The sequence below is a fragment of the Mandrillus leucophaeus genome, unplaced genomic scaffold (assembly GCF_000951045.1).
Source record: "Mandrillus leucophaeus isolate KB7577 unplaced genomic scaffold, Mleu.le_1.0 Scaffold297, whole genome shotgun sequence".
Taxonomy (NCBI): Eukaryota; Metazoa; Chordata; class Mammalia; order Primates; family Cercopithecidae; genus Mandrillus; species Mandrillus leucophaeus.
Window position 1 is genome coordinate 1162407 of NW_012103109.1, and position 14271 is coordinate 1176677.

General features: G+C 37.1%; 1 long non-coding RNA gene across 1 annotated transcript in view; it reads right to left on the bottom strand.

Annotated features, from left to right (window-relative positions):
- Positions 1–580: 580 nt before the first annotated feature.
- The window catches only part of LOC105544052, a 16677-nt gene continuing 2986 nt past the window's right edge, over positions 581–14271 (bottom strand). Inside the window, exon 4 of the long non-coding RNA XR_001006709.1 lies at positions 581–2060. This is a non-coding gene — a long non-coding RNA (uncharacterized LOC105544052). The remainder of the gene's footprint in view (positions 2061–14271) is intronic.

The following is a 14271-nucleotide window of genomic DNA, read 5'->3' on the forward strand; positions in this document are numbered from 1 at the left end:
GAGGGAGGGAGGGAGGGAGGGAAGAGAGAGAGAGAGAAAAAAGAGAGAGAAAGAAAAGAAATAATTGATAAGCCAGGCTTCATTAAAATTAGAAATTTCTGCTCTGTCTAAAACACTGTTAGAAAATGGGAAGACAAGCCACAGGTTGGGAGAAAATATTTTTAAAAGACACATCTGATAATGGACTGCTATCCAAAATAGACAAAGAACTCTTAAAACTCAACAATAAGAAAACAAACTGATTAAAAATAGGCCGAAGGTCTGAACAGACAATTCACCAAAGTAGACATACAGATGCCCAATATGCACATGGAAAGATTCTCCATATCCTACGTCATTGGGAAAGTACCAACTAACACAACGAGATACCACTACATGTCTACGAGAATGACCAAAATCCGTAACATGGAAAAAACAAATGCTGGTGAGGATGTGGAGCAACATGAACTCTCATTCATTACTGGTAGTAATACAAAATGGTACAGGCACTTTGGAAGAGAGTTTGGCAGTTTCTTACAAAACTAAACATATTCTTACCATATATCCAGCAATCATTTTCCTTACTATTTACCCAAAGATAAATTGACAAAACTTGGAAGCAACCAAGATGTCCTTCAGTAGGTGAAAGGATAAATAAACTGTGGTAGATCCAGACAAGGGAATATGATTTTGCACCAAATAATCAGGTCCTAAGAAGTGAGATATCAAGCTATGAAAAGACACAGAAAAACTTTGAGTGTGTTTTACTAAGTGAAAGAAGCCAATCTGGAAAGGCTGTAGCCTTTGTATGTAGCCTGTTGTAAGACTCCAACTGTATGACATTCTAGAAAAAGCAGAAATAGGAAGACAGGAAAAAGATCAGTGGTTGCCAGGAGTTAGGAAGAGAGTGGGCGATGAATAGGTGGAGTACAGATTGTTAAGGCCAAGAAACTACTCTGTAGGGTACTATGATGGTGGATACATGTCATTATACATTTGTCCAAATCCATAAAATGCATAACATCAGAGTGAACCCTAATGCAAACTATGGACTTTAGGTGATAATGATGTGTCCATGTAGATTCATCAGTGTAACAAATGTACCACTCTGGGTGTAGGATGTTGACAATGGAGGAAGGCTGTGCGTGTGTTGGAGTAGGGAGTGTAATGGAAACTCTACTTACCGCTCAAGTTTGCTGTGAACCTAAAACTGTTCTAAGAAAAAAAATAAAGTCTATTTAAAAGGAAAAAAACAAATTTACTGTACATCTACTGCTAATTCTGAATTGTTGAATGGGGGTACTGTCAGGATAGTCACAGCAGGAGTCATCATCTCATCTTCTAAGAGAGTAATGTAGGAAAAAAGAGGAGGCAGAAGGGACAGATCAAACTGTGTGTCCCTGTGTGCATATTTGACATAAATTGCAAACCTCCAGTTCACCCCTCAGCCTCCTGCAGTCAAAAACTCATGAGGGTCACTAAGCCCCAGCGCCTGGAGCAACAAGACATTTTTTACAGAGAGGAAATGTTATTTTAGAATGAAATCCTAGCCAAGGCTGCTGGGGGCTGTAAAAACAAACCCATAAAACCAAGGGTCCTTGGAGCACTTAACAAGATTTCCACCTGATGATAGGAAAACAATTTTATTGAGATTTCTCCCAGGAAATTGGTTTCTCCCAACCAAGTTGAAAGGCTGAGATCATCTTAGTAATGATAGTGAGGACCAGAAGCAGTCCATCTTCTATTGACAGTGATGCATCTGCTGCGCATGTTAATTAACTCATCAATTACCTTCCCCAGGGTAGGAGAAGCTGAGCTGCTCACAGTCTCGCAGGGCAGGTCTTCTTGTCCCAGGAATGTCAAGAGCTCGCCTTTATCTTATCTCAAATGATTTGCTTCGGGTCACTGATGACTCCTACAAGCTGCTTTCAGTTGCTGCCTCTGGCATTTTCTCTGAAAGACTAGTCTGGTGGATAGTAAGGTAGACTGCCAAAACAGTCATTTGTGTTCACGGTGAAACCAGGACCTTCTTGCTTCCCCTTCCTGGGCAAGTGGCCTTTATCTGCATGGTTTAGAACACCCTGGGGAAATATGAAGGAGAAATTGAGTACCTTTTCTTTATCTATAACCTAATTCAAAATTAGTGTGAGCTGTAGTTGTAAATCTCAGATTGATCTGTTCTTAGCTCATTATTATTTTTATTTTTTTGCCATTTCATTTTACGTGATAACAAAAGTATCACGCATTAAGAAGAATTTATAGTTTGCAAAGTGCTCTCTTGTGTATCAGTGTATTTGATTCTCACCAAAATCCCATCAGATAGAAAAAGAAGGGTCACTGTTCCCCTTTGAGTAAGGAGAACCTATGCGAGAGAGGTTAAAGGACTCCCCAGTATCAAACATCAATTTCTACTGTCAAACAAAACAAAGATTGTATTTACATTTTAGAATAAATTATTAAATATTTCAAAGATATATAAAATACAGAAAATATCAAAAGAGAGCCACATATCTACGTCTCAGTTTTAACAACTATTAATGTATTTGCTTCAGATGCTTTTTAGCAAAAGGTAAAACAATACAAATACAGTTGTCAGGCCAGGCACAGTAGTTCACACCTGCAATCCCAGCACTTTAGGAGGCTGAGGTGGGCAGATCACTTGAGGTCAAAAATTCGAGACTAGCCTGGCTAACATGAAGAAACCCTGTCTCTACTAAAACTACAAAAATTAGCCGGGTGTTGTGGTGCATGCCTGTAATCCCAGCTACTCAAGAGGCTGAAGCAGGAGAATCACTTGAACCTGGGAGACGGAGGTTGCAGTGGGCTGAGATCGTGCCACTGCACTCCAGCCTGAGTGACAGAGTGAAACTACATCTCTAAATAAATAAATAAATATTAAAAAATAAAACAAAACCAATACAGTTGTCACCATCCCATTTCTTCCCTTCCCTGCCAGAGGTGATTACTTTCCTGAAGTTGATACATATCCTTCAACCCATGTTATTGAACATTTATTTCAGGCTAGGTGAAGTGGTTCATGTCTGTAATCCTAGGACTTTGGGAGGCTGAGGCAGGGGGATTGCTTGAGCCCAGCAGTTCCAGACCAGACGGGGCAACATAGCGAGACCTCGTCTCTACAAAAAAATCAAAAAATTGAGGTGGGGGATCACTTGATCCTGGGAGATCAAGGCTGCAATGAGCCATGATTGAGTCATTGCACTCCCTTCTGGATGACAGAGACTGCCTCAAAACAACAACAACAACAACAAAAAGCCAAACAAAAATAACAACAAATTTACTTCATCTGTATTTACCTATAATGATCTGTATCAGTATCATACTTTACTTTGCTTTACTTTTGTATAGTCATATGATAGTTTGTGAATCTTTTTATAACTTTTCTTTTCTCACTGAACATGTTTCTAGATGTCCAACTGGATACATGTAGAGCTGCAAGTTAATTGATCAATGTATTTTTTCACTGAATTATAGTGTTTTATTACATAGATAAACCATAATTTATTTATCCATTTTCTTATCAGTGGATATTTGAGCTGTTTCTATGTCTTACTATTTCCAAGTAGTGTTGCAGTGAACATTCTTGTTCATGGCAAATTATTCCTGGTGACCATGGCTGAAAACTTCTTTAGGGCATGTATCTAGAAAAAGAGTTGTTGGGTTGTTCGAAGGGTATGCACACCTTGAAATTTATTAGATATTGCCAAATTATTCTCCAAAGTGATGGCAGCAATTTATACTTCCAACAGAGATGTCTACGAATTCCTGTTTCCTCACGTTTTCACCAACAATTGGTGAAAATTCAACATTTGGCGAATTATTAGTCCTGTTAATTTTCCCAACTTGATGAGTGTGATTGCTTGTTATAATTTGCATTGCTCAGAATGGTCATAGTTAAAAAATAAAAAAAATAGAAGATGTTGGCATGGATGTGGTGATCAGGGAACACTTCTACACTGCTGGTGGGAATGTAAATTAGTATAGTCACTATGGAAATCGTGTGGAGATTCTTTAAAGAACTAAAAGTAGAACTACCATTTGATCCAGCAATCACACTACTGAGAATCTACCCAGAGGAAAAGAAGTCATTATACAAAAAAGATACTTGCACACACATGTTTATAGCAGCACAGTTCACAATTGCAAAATCATGGAACCAACCCAAATGCCCATCAATCAACAAGTGGATAAAGAAACTGTGAGATATATGTGTGTATATATGCACACATATATATATAATGAAATACTACTCAGCCATAAAAGGAATGAATTAACAGCATTTCAGCGACCTGGATGAGATTGGAAACTGTTATTCTAAGTGAAATAACTCAGGAATGGAAAACCAAACATCGTATATTCTCACTGATATGTGGGAGCTAAGCTACGAGGATGCAAAGGTGTAAGAATGATACAATGACTATGGTGACTTGCAGGGTAAGGGTGGGAGGGGGCAAGGGATAAAAGATTACAAATAGGGGGCTGGGTGTGGTGGCTCATGCCTGTAATCCCAACACTTTGGGAGGCTGAGGCAGGCAGATCCCCTGAGGTCGGGAGTTCAAGACCAGCCTGACCAACATGGAGAAACCCCATCTCTACTAAAAATACAAAATTAGCTAGGCGTGGTGGAACATGCCTGTAATCCCAGCTACTCAGGAGGCTGAGGCAGGAGAATCGCTTGAACCAGGGAGGCAGAGATTGCGGTGAGCCGAGAACGAGCCATTCCACTCCAGCCTGGGCAATGAGAGCAAAACTCTGTCTCAAAAAAAAAAAAAAAAAAAAAAAAAAAAAAAAATACAGCGCAATGTATACTGATTGGGTGATGGGTGCACCAAAATCTCACAAATCACCACTAAAGAACTTACTTGTGTAACCAAACACCACCTGTACCCCAATAACCTATGAAAGAAAGGTTAAAAAAATAATAATAATTTGCATTGTCCTCACGATTAGTCAGACTGTGCTTCAATCACTAGTTTATCGGCCACTTAAGTGTTCTTTTCTGTGGATTTCTTGGTCATAACCTTTCAATTTTCAATATTTTTGTCTTCTTCTTATTGATTTATATAAATGCTTTAGGTATTCTACATATTAATTCCTTGTTGATCATACACTTGTAAATATCTTTTCCCATCCTAAACTTGATTTTACTTAATTTATATCTTTTGCCTCTGCTTAAATTTTTAAGTTTAATGTTAATTAAATTTGTATTTTTATTTGTGCTTTTTGTGTCTAACAAGACATAAAATGAATTATTGTTAACATTGTAACGTCATTGCCATCATCCACAAATATGCAATGCCTCTCCATTTATTTACATCTTCTTTTATGGCCTTCAATAAAATTTTAGAATCTCCTCAATCTGTAGCAAATCATTGTTAGATTTATTCCTAGTTACCTAAGAGTTATTTTCTCCTTCCTTCCTTCCTTCCTTCTTAATTTTTGACAGGGTCTTACTCTGTCACACAGGCTGGAGTGCAATGGTGCCACCTCAGCCTCCCAACTAGCTGGAACCAAAGGCATTCACCACCATGCCTGGCTAATTTCTTTCTGTTTGTTCATTTTTTTTCCGTTTGTTTTTTTTTTTTTTCATAGAAACGGGGTCCCACCATGTTGCCCAGGCTAATCATAAACTCCTGGGCTCAAACAATCCTCCTGCCTCGGCCTCCCAAAGAGCTGGGATTACAGGCGTGAGCCACTACCCTTGGCTTTTTTCTTGATATTGTAAGTTCATTTATTAAGTTATCTTTTTAATTAGTTGTTTCTCAGGAATGTTATTTTTTCAAATTGAGAAATAATTAACATGATATAAAATTCACCCTTTTAAAGTATACAATTTAGTGGTTTTTAATATATTCACAAGGTTGGCCAACCACCACTACTAATTCCAGTACATTTTTGTCATCTTGAAAAGAAATCCTGTAACCCCGAGCTGTCATTCCCCATGTCCCCTTCATCCTACTCCCTGAAAACCACTTATCTTCTTCCTATAGATTTGACTATTCTGATAAATAGTTTCACATAAATGAAACCATACAGTATGCAGCCTTTTGCATCTGGCTTCTTTCTCTCAGTATAGTACTTTCAGGGTTCATCCATGTTGCAGCATGTATCAGAACTTCATTCCTTCTCATGGCTGAGTAATATTTCATTATCAGGATAAATATTTGCTTGTCCATGTATTAGCTGATGGACATTTGAATTGTTTCCACTTTGGGCTATTATAAATAAGGTTGCTATGAACATTTGTTTACAAATTTTTGTATAATATATGTTTTCAGTTATCTTGGGTGTGTACCTAAGGGTGGAATAATTGGGTCATATGGCAACTCGAGTTAACATTTCCAAAGTGGCTACACCATTTTACATTCTCACCAGCAATATCAGGTTTCCAGTTTCTCCACAACTTCACCCACACTTGTTATTGTCCTTTTTAAAAAATTATAGCCATTCTAGTGGGTTTATCTCATTGTAGATTTGATTTGCATTCCCTAATGAACAGTGATGTTGACCATCTTTTCATGTGCTTGTTGGCCATTTGTGTATCTTATTTGGAGAACTGTATATTCAAATCCTTTGCCCATTTTAATTGGATCGTCTTTGTATAATTGAGTTGTAAGAGTTCTTTATTAGTCCTTGATCCTAGACCTAGACCCTCATCAGATATATGATTTTCAAATACTTTTTCCCATTCTGTAAGTTATCTTTTCATTTTCCTTGGTAGAGTCCTCAAAACACAAAAGTTTTTAATTTTTATTAATTTCAATATTTTCTTTGGTTGCTTGAGCTTTAAAAGTTACATTTAAGAAACCATTGCATAACCCAAGTTTACAAGGATTTATACCTATGTTTTATTCTAAGAGTTCTGTGATTTTAGCTCTTATATTTAGGTCTTCAATCCATTTTGAGTAAATTTGTGTATATGTGTGAACTACGGGTCCAAGTTTATTCTTTTGCATATGAATATCCAGTTGTCCAGCACTATTTATTGAAGAGACTCCTCTTCTCCCACCAGATTGAATTGGTACCTTTGTTGAAAATCAATTACTATAGATGTATGAGTTTATCTCAGGACTCTCAATTTTATTCTGTTGATCTATATGTTTGCCCTCCTGCCAGTACCACACAGTCTCGATTACTCTAGTTTTGCATTAAGTTTTGAAATTATGAAGTGTGAGTCCTTCAACTTTATTTTTAATTTTAGACAGTGTGTTGGCTACTCTGGGTCCCTTGGATTTCTATATGAATTTTGTGACCAGCATGTCAATTTGCGCAACAATAAAACAAGAAGCAGCTGGAATTTTGATATTGTGTTGGGATTTAGGATTGTATCCACTCTATATGTCAATCTAGGGAGTATTGTCATCTTAACAATAAGTTTGCCAATACATGAACATGGGATACCTTTCCCATTTATTTAGATCTTTTGCTGAGACACTGATAAAAAAAGAATTTATTTCAGCAACGCTTTGTAGTTTTCAATGTACAAGTCTTGCATGCACTGCTTTCATTAAATTTATTTCTAAGTATTTTATTCTTTTTGATGCTATTACAAATGGAATTGTTTTCTTGATTTCACTTTCAGATTATCCATTGCTAGTATATAGAAGTAAAACTGATTTATATATTTTATATGTCCTGCAAACTTGCTGAATTTATTAGCTCTAATAGTTTCTTTTGTGGATTCCTTAGTACTTTCCATGTACAAAACCATGTCATCTGCAAACAGAGAAGTTTTACTTCTCCCTTTCAAAATCCTTTTATTTATTTTCCTTGGCTAACAACCCTGGATAGAACCTCCGAAACAATATTGAATAGAGGTGATGAGAATGTACATTCTTTTCTTGTTCCTGATCTAAGGGGAAACTTTGCCTTTCACCATTTGAAATATGTTGTTAGTTACGGATTTTTTGTAGATGCCTTTTATCAGGTTGAGGAAGTACCTTTCTATTCCTAGAGTGTTGAGGGTTTTTTTTGTTTTGTTTTGTTTTGTTTTGTTTATTTGTTTGTTTTCATTTTTTTTTGAGACAAGGTCTGGCTCTGTTACCCAGGTTGGAGTGCAGCCTGGACCTCCTGGGCTCAAAAAATCCTCCTGCCTCAGCTTCCAGAGTAGCTGGAACCACAGGCATGTACCATCACACATGGCTAATTTTTTAAATTTTTTATAGAGGCGGGATCTTGTCATGTTGCCCAGGCTGGTCTTTAACTCGTGGGCTCAAACAATACTCCCACCTCACCCTCCCAAATTGCTAGGATTAGAGGTGTGAGTCACCACTTACCGCCTATTGAGTGTTTTGTCACAAAAAGGTGTTAGATTTTGTCAAAAGCTGTTTTCTTGCCTGGATTGAGTTGATTGTCTGGATTTTGTCATTTATTCTATTAATATGGAGTGTTATTTTGATTGATTTCTAGATTTTAAAACAACCTTTCATTCCTGGGATAAATCGCTTTTGATCATGATGTATAATCCTTTTGATATATTTCTGGATTTAGTTTTCTAGTATTTCAGTAAGGACTTTTGCATTTATATTCATAAAGGCTGTTGCTCTGTAGTATTTTCCTCTTGTGATATCTTTGTCTGGTTTTGATATCAGGGTAATACTCAACTCGGAGAAAGAGTTTGGAAATGTTTCCTACTGTTTTATTTTTTGGAAGAGTTCATGAAAGATTGGTGTTAATTCTTTTTGAAATGTTTGGTACAATGCAACAGCGAAACTATCTGGCCCTGTGCTTTTCTTTGTGGGAAGTTTTTTGATTACTTATTCAATCTCTTTACTTGTTATGATCTGTTCAGATTTTCTATTTCTTCTTGAGTCCGTTTCAGTAATTTTTGTGTTATATAGGAATCTGCCAGTTGTATAGGTTATCTGTCAGTGTTCGATTATTCATATTCATATTCTCCTATAATGTTATTCATATTCTCCTTTACTTTGTAAGATTGGTAGTAATGTTTCCTCTTTCACTCCTGATTTTAAGTCATTTGAAGTTTCTATTTTTGCCTTGATCTAACTGGAAAACTTACTTTCAGTGTCATTGATTTTCTCAATTGTGCTATTGATTTTTGAACACTGATATTGTCAAAAAAAATATTATTACCTTATAGCATTTATCTGTAGATTTTCTTACATTTTCTAGTAAAAGCACATTATCTGAAACGAAAACTTGGTATCTTCATGGGCACATCCAGTAGCATGTTGATTACAGTCACACTGCTGACTTCAAAGAGAATGTTTCTCATATTCCAATGTTAAGTGTGATACTAACTGTGAATAGATATCTTTTGTTAAGGACAGGCAATTTCCTTTCATTCCAGATTGGCTAAAGTTTTTATCTTAAATCAATATTGAATCTTAACAAATGCTCTCCAGATTTATTCAGTGCTTTTATTTTTTCTTTTAATCTATTAAAGTCAAGCTAATTTACATGAATAGATTTCTTTTTTTTCTTTTGCTTTTCTTTTTTTCTTTTTTCTTTTTTTTTTTTTTAAGACAGAGTTTCTCTCTTGTTGCGAAAGTTGGAATGCAATGGTACGATCTCAGCTCACCGCAACCTCCGCCTCCTGGGTTCAAGCAATTCTCCTGCCTCAGCCTCCCGAGTAGCTGAGATTACAGGTGCCCACCACTTCACCCGGATACTTTTTGTATTTTTAGTAGAGATGGGGTTTCTCCATGTCGGTCAGGCTGGTCTCGAACTCCCGACCTTAGGTGATCCACCTGCCTCGACCTCCCAGAGTGCTGGGATTACAGGCATGAGCCACCACGCCCGGCCGAATAGACTTCTAAATGTTAAAAATTATTAGAATCCTAGGATAAGACTTATTTGCTTATTATGTGAATTTAGCTTACTAAAAATTTATTTAGGATTATTTACATTTTTGTTTATAAATAGATTGGCCTATACATTTATTTCCAATATTTATTGTGGTTTGTTGTTACTATTTCTTTCCTTTTTCTTTTTCTGTATGGTAACATAAAGATAATCTGTTCCTCAAAGTTATGGTAGAATTTGTGTATAAAACAATCTGAAATGACAATTTGTGTGTTTGAGGGCAGAGGGTGCTATACTTTTATTAAGATTTACCAATTTAATTGTTATAGGTCTATTAAGCTTTTCTATGTCTACTGTGTGCAGTGGCTCACACCTGTAATTCCAACACTTTGGGAAGTCAAGGTGGGCAGATTGCTTGAGCCCAGGAGTTCAAGACGAGCCTTGACAACATGGGTAAACCCCATCTCTACTAAAAATTAGCCTGACGGAGTGGCCCACACCTGCAGTCCCAGCTACTCGGGAGGCTAAGATGGAAGGATTGCTGGAACCCGGGAGGCAGAGGTTGCAGTGAGCAGAGATAGTGCAACTCTTTCTTTCTTTCTGTCTCCCCTTCCCTTCCCTTCCCTTCCCTTCCCTTCCCTTCCCTTCCCGTCCCGTCCAGTCCCGTCCCTTCCCTTCCCTTCCCTCCACTCCCCTCCCCTCCCCTCCCTTCCCCTTCCCTTCCCATCTCTCCTTCCCTCCCTCCTTCCTTCCTTCCTTCTTTCAGATACGGAGGGGTCTCACTATGTTCCCCAGGCTGGTCTTGAACTCCTGGCCTCAAGCGATTCTCTCTTCTCATTGTTTTTTAGTTTGAATTATTTTTAAATTTCCATTTTAAATTTTGTTTTATTCTTAAGTATTTAGAAAGGTGGGGTTTTATTTTGTTTGTTAGTTTTTCCTTAGTCATTTCTTTGTTTTGTTTGTGATTTTTATTTTAGCTTTCAAATATATGGGTTCCTTTGGTTATATTTTTAATTTAATTTTTTTGTTTGTTTGTTTCCCACACAACATTGATGTACCTTTGCTTATATTTTCAGTCTTGAGTTCTGCTTTTAATATTGATTTCTGATTTTATCTAAATCATATTGATTCTTTGGTATTTTTTGAGATTTTCTTTATGAAGTAGTATTTAACAATTTTTACAAATATTCCATGTGTGCCTGAAAAGGATATGTGTTCTTTATTTGTTGAGTGCAGATACACACACATGCACACACAAATAGAGGGATGGGGAATCAATTTACTGATCGTATAGTTAAAATTGTCTATATTCATACGAATACTTGAAATATCTTAATGCTTCATCTGTCAGTTTCTGATACAGTATACTAAAATATCTCAATATAATTAATTGTAGGTGGTTTTGGTTTATTTCTCTATACAAACCTGCCTTTTTTTTCTTTCTCTCTCTCTTTCTTTCTTTCTTTCTTTCTTTCTTTCTTTCTTTCTTTCTTTCTGTAGAGATGGGGTCTCACTATGTTGCCTGGGCTGGTTTTGAACTCCTGGTCTCAAGCAATCCTCCCACCTCAGTCTTCCAAAGTGTTGAAATTATAGGTACAAGGCATTGCACCCAGCCTTGTTTTTTATATTTTGATGCTGTGTTGTTTGATGTATTCAGGCTTAGAATTGTTATACCTTCCTGGCCAATTACTCTCTTTATCATTAATATTATTATAACATGTTCCTATTTAATGCTTTTCACTTTAAATTCTACATTAGTTATTATACAAGGTTGGTTTGGGGTAGTAATGTCTAGAATATTTTTTTCTTAACTCTTGACGTTCAAGGTCTGTGTCCATTTGACTATGTATATCTTTCACAATTGGTGTATAGCTGGATTTTTAAATGTCTAAAAATCTCTACTTTCAATGGAAAATTTTAAGAGAGACCTTAAAAAATCTCCTGATCACCTAATGTGCACAGTTTTTCACAGCTGGAGCAAATTATGAATTTATCATTTCTTAAGATGATTATATTATTTAAGAATAGCTCTGTGTTACTTTTAGAATTGCCCGGGTTACTTTGGCCATTAAAAGTATCCCAGGAACCGGCCGGGCGCGGTGGCTCAAGCCTGTAATCCCAGCACTTTGGGAGGCCGAGACGGGCGGATCACGAGGTCAGGAGATCGAGACCATCCTGGCTTAACACGGTGAAACCCTGTCTCTACTAAAAAATACAAAAAACTAGCCGGGCGCGGTGGCGGGCGCCTGTAGTCCCAGCTACTCAGGAGGCTGAGGCAGGAGAATGGCGTGAACCCGGGAGGCGGAGCTTGCAGTGAGCTGAGATCCGGCCACTGCACTCCAGCCTGGGCGGCAGAGCGAGACTCCGTCTCAAAAAAAAAAAAAAAAAAAAAAAAGTACCCCAGGAACCAAGAACCAAAGATATTTATAATTCTCTATTATTGGATTTTAATTTCCTAGAGGTAAGTAGAGTCAAAATCCTAAAAGAACTTCTTTCTGAACTAGTGTCACTATTGCCAAAATTATGTTTTCTTTTTAAAGAACAGCCTTCTCTGATCTTCAGATACGACAAAATCCATCAGGTGCTTGGTTAGTCCTTGAAATTAAATTTTAAAGCTCTCTTGGTAATCTGGCAAATGTTTAGAAATATTTGCGACACAATTGGGATGAAAGACGAGAGATCCAAAGTTCCTTAGAATGCCCAACGTGTGGGAAGTGAGTGTGATGACTTCATTCACTGCACTGTTCTCTAATTCCACATTTGAGGTGTCTGGTTGTTGGCACAAGACAGGTGCCTGCTTAGCCATCCATAGCAAGCAAGTTTCTTAGCACCTGTAATCCAATCTTCTTTCCAGAAAAGCTTCATTTTAAAATGTCAACCCATCTAGAAACTCAGTAACGTCTCTAAGATGCCTGACCCTCACAGAATCTTTTGACATCTGGTCCATGGTTTGTCAATTCCAAGAAATGAATGCATGAGAATATTGAGGAAACTGGTAGTGTACAGATTTATCTTTATTTGTCTAATGGTGATGGCAGTAAGGTTAGCTGAGCTGCCAATCTGTCCTCCAATTAAGTTCTAATCCAAAGAAGAATTGTTATCCATGATTAAACTCCCACTGTCTTATGAAAGGGAGTGTCTAGAAGTCAAATTCAAGATGGATCCACCACTTATCAGCTGTGTGGCTTCTGGCACAGCACCTAAGCAGAGAATAAACAAACCTGGAGAAAATAACACCTATTTCACAGAGTTGTGGTAATTAAATTTAAGTGGGGATTTGTTGGTAGTAGTTGCTATAAAGTTATGTAAAACATTGTGTTGGAGAGCATTGAAAAATGTGAAGCACTATTAAAAATGTAAAAGAAATATTATTATTGTTTTCATTATTATTTGATGTGTAGAAGGAAGTGGTCAGAAAGTAGATATCAGGAACAGAAGCAAGCTTATTGAGGAGGAGAACAAGGGCAGCTGGGCTGATGATGTATCTGAGTAAAGTAAAAACCAAATGCCACTTATCAGCTCTTTACAGATAAGGTCAAACTCTCTCATGGTCACCTAATACCCCAGGCAAGATCTGCAGCAACCTGCACAGGTCTGAAACCCAGTCTCCACACCTGCCCTGATTATGCCCATCTGGAACAGTGCCAAATAAGGAATAGATGCCTAATAAATACCATCTACTCCCATATTTGTATACTATATTTTAATTATAGAAACTACCTAATCATGTTTCAGAAAATTTGGAAAACATGATAAAAAGAAAACATTTAAAAGTCACCTGTGATCTCTTTAACAGAAACTTTATCATACTTTGATGTACTTCTGTTCTATTTTTTCTGTATGTATGCTTTCTAAAGCTCTTACTTTAATGACATCTGTAAAGACAGTTCTATGTTCTGCTGATTTCCTTCCTTAACATTATGAGTATTTTCTTGGCTCATGTTTCACATAAATATTAATTTTAGAGTTGGATATTACGTTGCTTCCATTTTTAAAAATATTAATGTGACAATGGACACCTTTACGTGTCTAGCATTTTCTGCATTAAAGATTATTTTATTTATTTATTTATTTATTTATTTATTTATGACAGAGTTTCGCTCTTTTTGCCCAGGCTAGAGTGTAATGGCGCCATCTTGGCTCACTGCAACCTCTGCCTCTTGGTTTCAAGTGATTCTTCTGCTTCAGCCTCCCAAGTAGCTGGTATTACAGGCATGCGCCACCACGCCCTGCTAATTTTGTATTTTTAGTAGAGATGCGGTTTCTCCTTGTTAGTCAGGCTGATCTTGAACTCCTGACTTCAGGTGATCCATCTATCTTGGCCTTCTAAAGTGCTGGGATTACAGGCATGAGCCACCGCACCAGGCCAAGATTATTTTATTAAGATACCCCAAAGAAGAACTGGTCCAAAGGGTGTGAAAGTGTTAGCGTTTATGACTTTTTTTTTTTTTTTTTGTAGAGACAGGGTCCTGCTATATTGCCCAGGCTGGTCACTATGACCCTTGATAC